The sequence below is a fragment of the Oryctolagus cuniculus genome, chromosome 5, assembly GCF_051225735.1.
Source record: "Oryctolagus cuniculus isolate XC-2025 breed Fujian yellow rabbit chromosome 5, ASM5122573v1, whole genome shotgun sequence".
Taxonomy (NCBI): domain Eukaryota; kingdom Metazoa; phylum Chordata; class Mammalia; order Lagomorpha; family Leporidae; genus Oryctolagus; species Oryctolagus cuniculus.
In genome coordinates, this window is record NC_142871.1 from 78368538 (window position 1) to 78380806 (window position 12269).

General features: G+C 38.7%; 1 pseudogene across 1 annotated transcript; it reads left to right on the forward strand.

The window, feature by feature from the left end:
* Positions 1-1325: 1325 nt before the first annotated feature.
* LOC100344830 (small ribosomal subunit protein eS1 pseudogene) lies at positions 1326-2154 on the forward strand (annotated as a pseudogene). The gene has a single exon (XR_016233424.1). The product of XR_016233424.1 is annotated as a small ribosomal subunit protein eS1 pseudogene (transcript).
* The last annotated feature ends 10115 nt before the right edge of the window (positions 2155-12269 follow it).

A 12269-nucleotide genomic window follows, 5' to 3' on the forward strand; every position in this document is an offset into this window, starting at 1 on the left:
ACAAAGTGTTGCTACTAAAAGGAAGGACTTGGGAAGATATTAATATCATGAGAGTGGAGCCCTTGTGAACTGAATTATTGCCCTTAGAAAAGAAGGCCTAAGAGGTCTGTCACACTCTTCAGGCCGTGAGGGGTATAGGGAGCAGAACGAAGTCTACAGCCTGAAAAGAGTTCACATGGAACTGAATGTACAGTCCACTTCTAGCCTCCAGAAACAACTAGCTGGAGCTGAGAAGCCACCCAGTCCGTTCTGTTTTGTTATAGCAGCTGAAGCTAGCACACTACTCAAGCTCTAAGAAAATGTGGCTAGTACTTTTTCTTCCCAAAAATTAATACCAATATAGGGAAGTAAATGTTGGTGCTAAATCATAAAATAATGGCAAACATGTTGTAATAACTAGTTTTAATTCTAAATAGGTAAAGTTAAAATTTAATGTAAAAATATAAGATCATGAAAGATAAAATGAAAATTTTTTACTAGATCAATGACTTTCTTAAAAAGAACAAACAGTACATTCTGATATATCAGTCTTCTAAAATAGGACATATGTGGATGATACCAAAGACAATTTCAGATTTGGCAGAAAAAGAACATGAATGAGATATGCCTCTTTTGCAATATCTTAGCAAATTTATACCCAAACTGAAATGGAAAATGTCACTTTTAATTTTGTTCATCTCAAATGCATTAGGGTAGCAACATTATTATAAAAATTTCACATCCTGTAAGTTCAAAGCATTACTCTGAGGTTTGTCTAGGACATCTTCTTTTCTGGAATATGAGATTTTCAAATTTCTCCCATTCTTCTTTCAAAGTAGGCTAATACAAAAGCATTTCAATTAATAGTGAAGCCAAAGGAGTGAGTCTTTTCATCAAAATATGAAATATGAATGTTGTAAAATTAAAAGAGAGACCAATTTATCTGTACAAAGACAAATTAAAACATATATTTAAAACAAACCAATAAGCTATTTTGCAGTTAGCATTCATTCGAAGTAATTTAACTAAATAGCTAGATACATAGATAAATATTGATATAGGTGATAGAGAGAGATGACAGATCCATAGATGATAAAAATGAATATATCTTTATCATTCTCTCGTTTATCTGTTTGTAAGTGAATATGTATGTGCTCATTAAAATTTAATTAGAAATAATTTATTAAAGTAGCCTCCTAAATACTCATTTTATAATTTCAGACAGTTCTTTATCAAGTTTTTGTTAAAGTTATTATTATACCAACTGGATTATGATTGGTTGTTTTTGTTGCTTCTAAATTGTTCTTGAAAAAATATTCTCCTTAAAAAATTCACTTGTTGCCTTTTTGACTCTCTGAGCACCACCATGGCGGTCGGCAAGAACAAGCGCCTTACGAAAGGCAGCAAAAAGGGAGCCAAGAAGAAAGTGGTAGACCCATTTTCTAAGAAAGATTGGTATGATGTGAAGGCACCTGCTATGTTCAACATACGAAATATTGGGAAAACACTGGTCACGAGGACCCAAGGAACCAACATTGCGTCTGATGGACTCAAGGGTCATGTTTTTGAAGTGAGTCTTGCTGACCTGCAGAACGATGAAGTTGCATTTAGAAAATTCAAACTGATTACGGAGGATGTTCAGGGCAAAAACTGCCTGACTAACTTCCACGGCATGGATCTTACCCGTGACAAAATGTGCTCCATGGTCAAAAAATGGCAGACCATGATTGAAGCTCATGTTGATGTCAAGACTACCGATGGCTATTTGCTTCGTCTGTTCTGTGTTGGTTTTACCAAAAAATGCAACAATCAGATATGGAAGACTTCCTATGCTTAGCACCAGCAGGTCCACCAGATCCGGAAGAAGATGATGGAAAGATGACATGGGAGGTGCAAACAAATGACTTGAAAGAAGTAGTCAATAAATTGATCCCAGACAGCATTGGGAAAGACATAGAGAAGGCTTGCCAATCTATTTATCCTCTCCATGATGTCTTCGTTAGAAAAGTGATGATGCTGAAGAAGCCCAAGTTTGAATTGGGAAAACTCATGGAGCTTCACGGAGAAGGTAGTAGTTCTGGAAAAGCCACTAGGGATAAGATGGGTGCAAAAGTCGAACGAGCTGATGGCTATGAGCCACCCGTCCAAGAATCTGTTTAAAATTTAGACTTTAATAGTGACAAATAAAATGTCCTATTTGTGATGGTTTGCTTCAGAAAAAAAAAAAATTCACTTGTTGAATACCTGTTGTTTCATATGTTGTTTAATATGGAAAGTATATACACTCTTGAAAATATAATTTTGTTATCTATGTACACAGTATCAATATGGAAAATGACTATAATTCATCAAGAATCCTCACATGTATCCATTTGACAAATCCAAAGTCCAGATATCGGGCAGCCCAAGGTTGCAGAGCTATGTAGTCTGGTCTACTGTCTTGTGGATTGCAGTTTATTTCCTATGGGCAATTTAGAACATCTGAAAATCTGATTCAAAATTAAGATTTTTTTAAAAAATTCACAGATACAAATGTCTAAATCAACCTTCTATGATTTCAGTGTATTTTATATTTTCAGCTTCAGAAATTCTTTATTGTATTTTCTATGTTTTCAATTCTTTAGTCTAAAAATATTTAGTGGAGTGTTCTCTATTTGCTGTCTGAATTTCCCATATATTTTAATCACAATCCTTTAATAATAAAGTTTATTTTTGAAATCTCATTAAGTAGTAAAAAGTTTATGTGTATTTTCTTTCTGAGACACTGAGATATATAAATGTCTGAAAAATGAAGAACTACCCAAAATTACAAATGAGATCTTGCACTTGCCACTCAAAACACATGCTGCCATTATGTTCTACCCTGGTGGCACAAACCTAGAATAACAAATAGGACAGCTTTTGCCCCCTCACATTTCCACTTGGGTTGGACCAATGAGAATCCCAGTAGGAATCCAAAAGCAAGGAATAAGTAAGCAATCACAGTATTTTTTTTTCCTCTTGGCTCTTTGTGAAAATTGAGCAGAAGTACCAGTGTCTGACAAGGCAGCCAACTCAACATTTCTTTTCCATGTTCCTGGAACTACCTTCCTTTCTTTGTTCAGGCTGACAAAGCAGGATGGGGGTGTGGAGTAGGGAAGGGTTGAAAGGGAGGCATAGCAACAACTTGGCATTAGCAGCTCTGTGTTACCCCATATTCATGCGTCAAAGTTATTTTATTCTAAATATGCCATATTTTCTTTGGGACACTGATGCATTTGCCATAACTTACATCAATGATTATCTGTAAGAAATTATGCATACTTCATATGTGCACATAGAATACAGTGTGAAAAGATTTTCTAATTGTACCATTTAGTGGGCAGAAGCAGCATAATGTCTATTTTAATATCTATTTTAGGCCTTCTTGATACCTTTTTTAATGTCTAAAAGAGACATTTAGAGATTCAGGTAGTGGATACCTGATTGAGTCTGGACCAGTCACACGAATTGAATGTGATCATAGTCTGTCATGAAGAATACAGAGCACAGAAAGACAGTACATGTGCTAGGAGTGAAATACCAGGGACCAGAAGAAATATTTTGAATCATGATTCAAAGGAGCCAAAGGGGTGCTCCACACTGTAAAGAGCATTACACAAGCAGAAAAGAATGGATGAATATGAGCTGGGAGGGTTTTGCAGAGCACGACAATTTCCCTACTGCCACAAAGTGTTATTGAGAGCTCATTGGGAAGCCTAGCCTGGGGGATTCAGATACTATGAGTAATTTATATGGAATATGACTATATCACTGGGAAAATATTACCAAAAACTTCTTCAGCTGTCATTTCTCTGAGTGAACAGGTGGAGATAGACAGAGGGATAAAATGTGCTTTCTACAAGGAATAAGATCTACCAGTTTGATTGTGGTGGTATAGACTTGGAAATCAGGAATTCATGCTTAGCCTTGAATTTTGTTCTTCCATAGGCAAATGTCCAGGATAGAATGGGATAACCAGACGCCCTCCCAACATTCAATCATGGCCTCTTTTTTTAATTTTTTTAAAGATCAATGGTTTCCAGGGATTGGGATTCTTTTATAATTTTTATTTAACAGGTAGAGTTATAGACATAGAGCGAGACAGAGAGAAAGGTCTTCCTTCCATTGGTTCACTCCCCAAATGGCCGCCATGGCTGGCACTGTGCCAATCTGAAGCCAAGAGCCAGGTGCTTCTTCCTGGTCTCTCATGCGGGTGCAGTGGCCCAAGCACTTGGGCCATCCCCCACTGTCCTCCTGGGCCACAGCAGAGAGCTGGACTGGAAGAGGAGCAATCGGGACTAGAACCGGCACAATCATGGCCTCTTAAAAGACTCCAGATTTGTCTTAAAATGTGTTTTCAGTGTGGTAAATCCCACTGCAAATTGATCCTTGTAACCAACTGGTCCACCTCTGGAAACATTCAGATCCTAAAGAGTAAGTAGTGGATTTAGGATTAAACAAAAATTGTGCAAACCTATACAAGTTGGCGGGGGGGATATTCTGATTTTCATACTTGTGGTAAGGGTGTGTCCCTTGTGGCAAACTGCCTCTGAGGAAACATCTTAGAAATCCTCCTAGCTTTCTGAATTTTTTTTTTAATTTTCTCATAAGCTTTTATTAACTATAATCCACTTAATTTTACATGCAAAATTATTTTGATGATAATATTCTTAAATAAAATATTTGATAGTATTGTCTTTCACTATATTGTGGGTTTTTTTTTTAAACTTTTATTTAATGCATATAATTTTCCAAAGTACGACTTATGGATTACAATGGCTTCCCCCCCATACCGTCCCTCCCACCCACAACCCTCCCCTTTCCCACTCCCTCTCCCCTTCCATTCACATCAAGATTCATTTTCGATTATCTTAATATACAGAAGATCAGCTTAGTATACATTAAGTATGGATTTCAACAGTTTGCTCCCACACAGAAACATAAAGTGAAAAATAATAGATGATTTTTTTTAGATGATGATGAAATCAGAGCAGACCTATTGTCATGTTTAATCCCAGTGAGAGTCAAGTTGGGAATTGATAATTTCTTTTTTTTTTTTTTTTTTTTTTTTTTACAGAGGATCAGTTTAGTATGCATTAAGTAAGGATTTCAACAGTTTGCACCCCCATAGAAACACAAAGTGAAATATATTGTTTGAGTACTCGTTATAGCATTAAATCTCAATGTACAGCACATTAAGGATAGAGATCCTACATGAGGAGTAAGTGCACAGTGACTCCTGTTGTTGACTTTACCAATTGACACTCCTGTCTATGGCATCAGTAATCTCCCTATGCTCCAGTCATGAGTTTCCAAGGCTATGGAAGCCCTCTGAGTTCTCCGACTCTTATCTTGTTTAGACAAGGTCATATACCAGATTTCAGGACATACTACAGGGCAGTTGTAATTAAAACAGCATGGTACTGGTACAGAAACAGATGGATAGACCAATGGAACAGAATTGAAACACCAGAAATCAACCCAAACATCTACAGCCAACTTATATTTGATCAAGGATCTAAAACTAATTCCTGGAGCAAGGACAGTCTATTCAATAAATGGTGCTGGGAAAATTGGATTTCCACGTGCAGAAGCATGAAGCAAGACCCCTACCTTACACCTTACACAAAAATCCACTCAACATGGATTAAAGACCTAAATCTACGACCTGACACCATCAAGTTACTAGAGAACATTGGAGAAACCCTTCAAGATATTGGCACAGGCAAAGAATTTCTGGGAAAGACCCGGGAGGCACAGGCAGTCAAAGCCAAAATCAACTATTGGGATTGCATCAAATTGAGAAGTTTCTGTACTGCAAAAGAAACAGTCAGGAGAGTGAAAAGACAACCGACAGAATGGGAAAAAATATTTGCAAACTATGCAACAGATAAAGGGTTAATAACCAGAATCTACAAAGAGATCAAGAAACTCCACAAAAGCAAAACCAACAACCCACTTGAGAGATGGGCCAAGGACCTCAATAGACATTTTTCAAAAGAGGAAATCCAAATGGCCAACAGGCACATGAAAAAATGTTCAAGGTCATTAGCAATCAGGGAAATGCAAATCAAAACCACAATGAGGTTTCACCTCACCCCGGTTAGAATGGCTCACATGCAGAAATCTACCAACAACAGATGCTGGCGAGGATGTGGGGAAAAAGGGACACTAACCCACTGTTGGTGGGAATGCAAACTGGTCAAGCCACTATGGAAGTCAGTCTGGAGATTCCTCAGAAACCTGAAGATAACCCTACCGTTCGACCCAGCCATCCCACTCCTTGGAATTTACCCAAAGGAATTTAAATTGGCAAATAAAAAAGAGGTCTGCACCCTAATGTTTATTGCAGCTCAATTCACAATAGCCAAGACCTGGAACCAACCTAAATGCCCATCAACGATAGACTGGATAAAGAAATTATGGGATATGTATTCTTTAGAATACTATACCGCAGTAAGAAACAATGAAATCCAGTCATTTGCAACAAAATGGAGGAATCTGGAACACATCATGCTGAGTGAAATAAGCCAGTCCCAAAGGGACAAATACCATATGTTCTCCCTGATCGGTGACGACTGACTGAACACCAAGAGGGAAACCTGTTGGAGTGAGGTGGACACTATGGGAAATGGTGGCTTGATCAGCATAGCCCTGACTGTTAATGAACAACTTAATACATTATCCCTCTTAGTAGTTTTTTTTATCTGTTCTACTTAATATGACTGGTTTAGATTTGTAATTGATGCACAGTTATTCTTAAGTGTTGAAAATTAACTGAAATGTGATCCCTGTTGAACATGGTGGTGGGAATGGGAGAGGGAAGAGATGTATAATTTGGGACATGCTCAGGCTGACTTGCCCCAAGTGGTGGAGTTGGAAGCATACCAGGGGATTCCAATTCAATCCCATTGAGGTGGCATGTACCAATGCCATCTCACTGTTCCAGGTGATCAATTTCAGTTCACAGTTGGTCATGGTGAAGGGACTGGGAGTCAAAGGGAGCACATAGACAAGTCTAGTACCTGCTAACGCTAACTGATGGAGTAAATAAAAGGGAGAGTGATCCAACATGGGAAGTGAGATACTCAGCAGACTCATAGAATGGCAGATGTCCTAAATAGCACTCTGGCCTCAGAATCAGCCCTAAAGGCATTCGGAGCTGGCTGAAAAGCTCATGAGAGTATTTCAGGCATGGAAAGCCAAGACACTCTGGCAAAAGATCTCTGTGAGTGAGATCCCAGTGGAAAGAACAGGGCATCAAAGAAGGAGGTACCTTTCTCTGAAGGGAGGAGAGAACCTCCACTTTGGCTTTCTGAATTTAATGCAAATGAGAACATGAAGTGAAGAGGAACAGGCTGCTAACCCCAATATGCTCGTTGTGTTTTTTTTTTGTTTTTGTTTGTTTGTTTGTTTGTTTTTGTTTTTGACAGGCAGAGTGGAGAGTGAGAGAGAGAGACAGAGAGAAAGGTCTTCCCTTTGCCGTTGGTTCACCCTCCAATGGCCACCGCGGCTGGCGTGCTGCGGCCAGCACACCGCGCTGATCCGAAGGCAGGAGCCAGGTGCTTCTCCTGGTCTCCCATGGGTGCAGGGCCCAAGTACTTGGGCCATCCTCCACTGCACTCCCGGGCCATAGCAGAGAGCTGGCCTGGAAGGGGGGCAACCAGGACAGAACTGGCACCCCGACCGGGACTAGAACCCGGTGTGCCAGCGCCGCTAGGTGGAGGATTAGCCTATTGAGCCACGGCGCCAGCCCCAATATGCTCTTTCAAACACATTGAGAGAATCCAGCTGTGAACCAAGCTCTCAGCCTCCATTTTTTTTCAATACTATTTCTGTTATATCCATTACAACAAAATTAACTGATAGAGACAGAATCAGATATAGTCTGACCACCTATACGGTAAAGTACTTGAAAGCAACAGGTGATATGAACCTTCTCCAACTAGAAATCATCATCTCAAGGAGGAAAATTCCCAAACTATTCTCACAGGTAAGTTTGAGCACCCTTCAAGGAACTAGACATGAATTTAGAGGAAGGGCCTCTGAGTCTTGAGCAGGTGGAGGTGTAGGTACTACTTGAAAACATGTGATTTGTTCCACTGATTCCTTTGAAAAGGAATATATCATTATGAATCCATTCATGAAGCAAATATTCATGCATCATGCAAAAAATGACCCATGCACTATTGTAGGCACTAAGGGCCCCGCAATGTACAATACAAGCAAATATAAAACAAACCTTTCCTTCATAGTGTGTATGTAGCATTTAATGGTGATAAGGACTAAAGACCAAAACAAACTGAAAAAAAGAGTCTAAAGAAGGTGAGAAGACAGGAACTGTGTTGACTACTGGGAGAAAAGGGTTCCAAGCAGAAGAAAGATCAAAGACCAAAGCCCGGAATAGAAGTCTTATATTCCAGGAATAGCACAGGAGCCAGTGCAGCTGGAGTGGAGTGAAACTGAGGGAAAATCATGGGGGAATAATTCACAAAGCAGATGGAGCCTAGCTCTTAAGAGAGATGTATGTCACCATGAGGACTTTGGTTTTAACGTGGAGCAAGACAGCAAAAATGGGGGCTGATGGCCAAGCAGTGACGGGATCTGACTGCAATTAGAAAAATCACCATTCTAGCCACTGTGTTGAAAATTCACTGAAGGAAAGTACTGAGAAGGAGACCAGTGAAATAGCACAGTCAAGACCATGGGGGCTTGGGCAAGGGAGCCATTAGGGAAAATAGTGAAGGCTATTCAAGTTCTGACTCTGCATTAGATGTAGAGATCAGAAATTGTCATGGCTCAATGCCAATGTACATCTTCCTGTGCCTGAAGGAAACCTCCCACAATATATGACCCACAACTTGTGGGAAAACAGTTTATGGAGATTTGCTCAGGGCAGAAAGTATTCACTAAGTGGGAAAGGGACATTTAATAAGAATAAAACCATTACTTCTTAGGGATAGAATTCATTCAAGAGAAAATTTTCTTTTGTCGTGTTTGGGATATCAGTTTGGGTGTTCTTCAAAGGCACATTTGCTAAAGATTTGATCCCCCAAATTCTAATTTCAATGATTAATGTTAATTATAATGGATTAGAGATAGAAACTGAATGCAGTTCTGGTGTCTGAAGGTGGGGCCTTTGGGAAGTGATTAGATGGGAATAGACTGTTGGGGTAGAGCCCTTGGAAATCATGATGGCTTTATAAGGGAGACTCATAGACACAGATAAGAAATACGCTCCAGATCTCTGCTTCCTGTGATCCTTCCTCCATTCAAACTCCCTCATCTTCAGCACTCAGCAGCCAGTCAAACCAATGGGGCCCACCTAATCCTGCACTGTGAACTTCTAAAACTATAAGCCAGAAAAGGCTTCATTATTAATAGTTTATTATTGCAGTTTTGAAAAATTGTTATAGCTTTATATTTATATTAAATATTTATGTGTATATGAAAACAGCAACAAAAATAAAAACACATATAAACATAAGGATACTTCAAAAATTCATGGAAAATGGAATTTAAGAAAATTTTGTTTTGATCAATTTTCTAATCTATGTATAGTTTTTACAGTTTGCATTCTTCATGAACTATATAAAGACTTCTCATACGTAACATAAAAAAGGGCTTGTAACTGCTAATTGTCAGGCTTTCGTATTCTGTGTTATACTAGTGGAGGGAACAGGCTTAATGGATGAGAATACTGGGGGAATTTTTCCTAATGGTGTGGCTATTTCATCCCTTAGCAGTTACAGGCATCATGCTGAAGATGGGTAGATCAATAGATCCTCTGAAAATATGTCAGAATTGAGAAGAACGTTGGCTCAAACACAAAAAGAAATCTTCAAAGAGAAAATTAATAAATATTAATTAAATTTTAATTAAATGTCTACAAATGCATAAACTTCATTAATTGTTAAATTTGAATTCATAAACAAGTCATGATATACAAGAACAACTCCAGGTTACATTTACTCACTTTGCAAGAATCCATGAGTTTTCATGATTAATACAGTATAATCAGAGCCAAATGTAATTTTAGCACAAGCTTCTAGCTAAATAACTTTAAAAATAAAATTAGAACAATGCTTTCAAAATCATTTGCTGCAAAAAGTCAGTATGTTACTTGAATGCAAACACTGAGAAAGAAGCATGTATTAGTCAGCTTTTCATTACTGCAACACTTACCTGACAGGATGTTGTTAAGAAGAAAGAAGGTTTATTTTGGCACAAGATTTAGGAGGTTCACAGTCCAAGACTGGACAGCCCCATTAGTCTAGTTGATAAGGGTGGCAGATGGTGAAATGCTTGTGGAAAGAGAGGATCATATGGCAAGCCAGGAAGCAGAGCAAATAGCTAGGCTTCACTCAGTTTATAGCCAACACTGTCACAGGAGCTACCTTCTAAGGTCACACCCTCACTAAAGACCTCCCACTAGACCCACCTCCCAGATCCATAACTGTATGAAGTTTCCATTCTTATCCCATTAACTATTTACAATAATCCACTATCTGTTAGAGTAGGACTGGTGACAAAACCCCCAATACATGGGCCTGTGGGCATCACCCAAAGTACTGCCCAACTGCAACAGGGAGATAAAGTATAGAATGGAAGTCAAAGGGAATTGTGAGGAGAAAACAGACCAGGGAGACTATATTAAATGTCTTCATTCCCCCAGGAAGTCTTCAGTGTGAAGTCTAATATCTTCTGGAGTTAGGATTCACTAAAATGCTGATTTTGCTTCAAAGTGTTATTGGAACAAGATCAGAGGCTGCCTAAGAGGGGAAAATTAAATCCGAGTAGCTTTGATATGTGCTAAATGTTGACTCTGTCCATGTTTTAAATTAAACAAACTAAAAAATAATAAACAGAGATCATTGTTTTGGAATAAAATGTCATACACTGAAGTTTGAGCTTTGGTTTGCAAAAGGTATGGATTCACTATGTCCAAGAATTTTTGAGGTATATTTATAATTTGTAGATTGTCTGCCAGAAAAAAGTAATAAAGCTTAATGTTTTTAAAATGAACACAAAAAACTCTCAGAAAAGGAAATGATGAAAACTGAATTATCTGTAAAATGTGCCCCATCTACAAGCAAGAACTACAAACCACAGGCACATAGAACACTCTGATAACAAGGAGAGGACTGAAGTATTTGCAACAGTCAACAAGAGGGGAAAAGAAATAAAAATAGCTTAAAAATTCCCAGTAATAAATTGTCATTATATTAAAATGTATGTTGCTGGTATGCTATGTGTGTTAAATAACTGCAATAATGGGAAGATTTGCAACCATTAAGAAGCCATGATTTAAAATGTTGCCCTCATTCAAGCCTGACTGCTTGAAATGCCAGATTTCTGACACACTTTCCTCTTTTCCATCTGAAACCAAACATCCTCCTCCACCACCAGCAATCCAAAGCAATCGTATCTATTTTAACTTCTTCATATTTAATTCCTATTCATCACAATTCCAAAACAACTTTATCATTTTCTATGGGAGAAAAAGAGTAAGTTATAAAATTCCCATGCTCTTTGTTCTTTTGGTACAAAATTTCAAGTTTTAGTAGGTTAGAAGAGATCTGATTCTGAAACTGAATACAATAGATTCAAAGCTGTTTTAAGGCTCTGGGCAGGGAGACCATGGCAGCATTTAGGAGCATGAGCCTGGATCTAAACATCTCTGAGCTCGAATTGTAGCTGTTTGCGTCTTACTTGCCAGCCTTCTCACTAATTGCTGTAAGACTCAATTCTTTATTTTAAAACCTAGAGTTTTTGTAAGAATTGTATTATAAGGAGTCCAGTACTGTGGCACCGTAAGTTGAGCTGTTGTCTGCAGTGCTAGCATCTCATATGTGCGCTGGTTCTAACCCTGACTACTCCACTTCTGATCCAATTCCCTGCTAAGGGCTTAGGAAAAGCAGCAGAAGATGGTCCAAGTGCTCCTCCCCTACACGGGAGAACCAGACAGAGTTCCTGGTTCCTGACTTTGGCCGTGACCCAGCCCCAGCCATTGTGGTCATTTGGTAAGTGAACCAGTGAATGAAAGAACTCTCTCTTTCTCTGCTCCCCCTCGCCCCCATGTGTGTGTGTGTAATTCTAGCTTATAAATAAATAAAATAAACATGTAAAATTAATTATATTATAGGATGTACTTAAAACATTATCAAGAGGACAGCACTATGGCACAGCAGGTTAAAGCCCTGGCCTGTGGCAACGGCATCCCATATGGGTGCCAGTTTGAGTCCCAGTTGCTCCACTTCTGTTCCAGC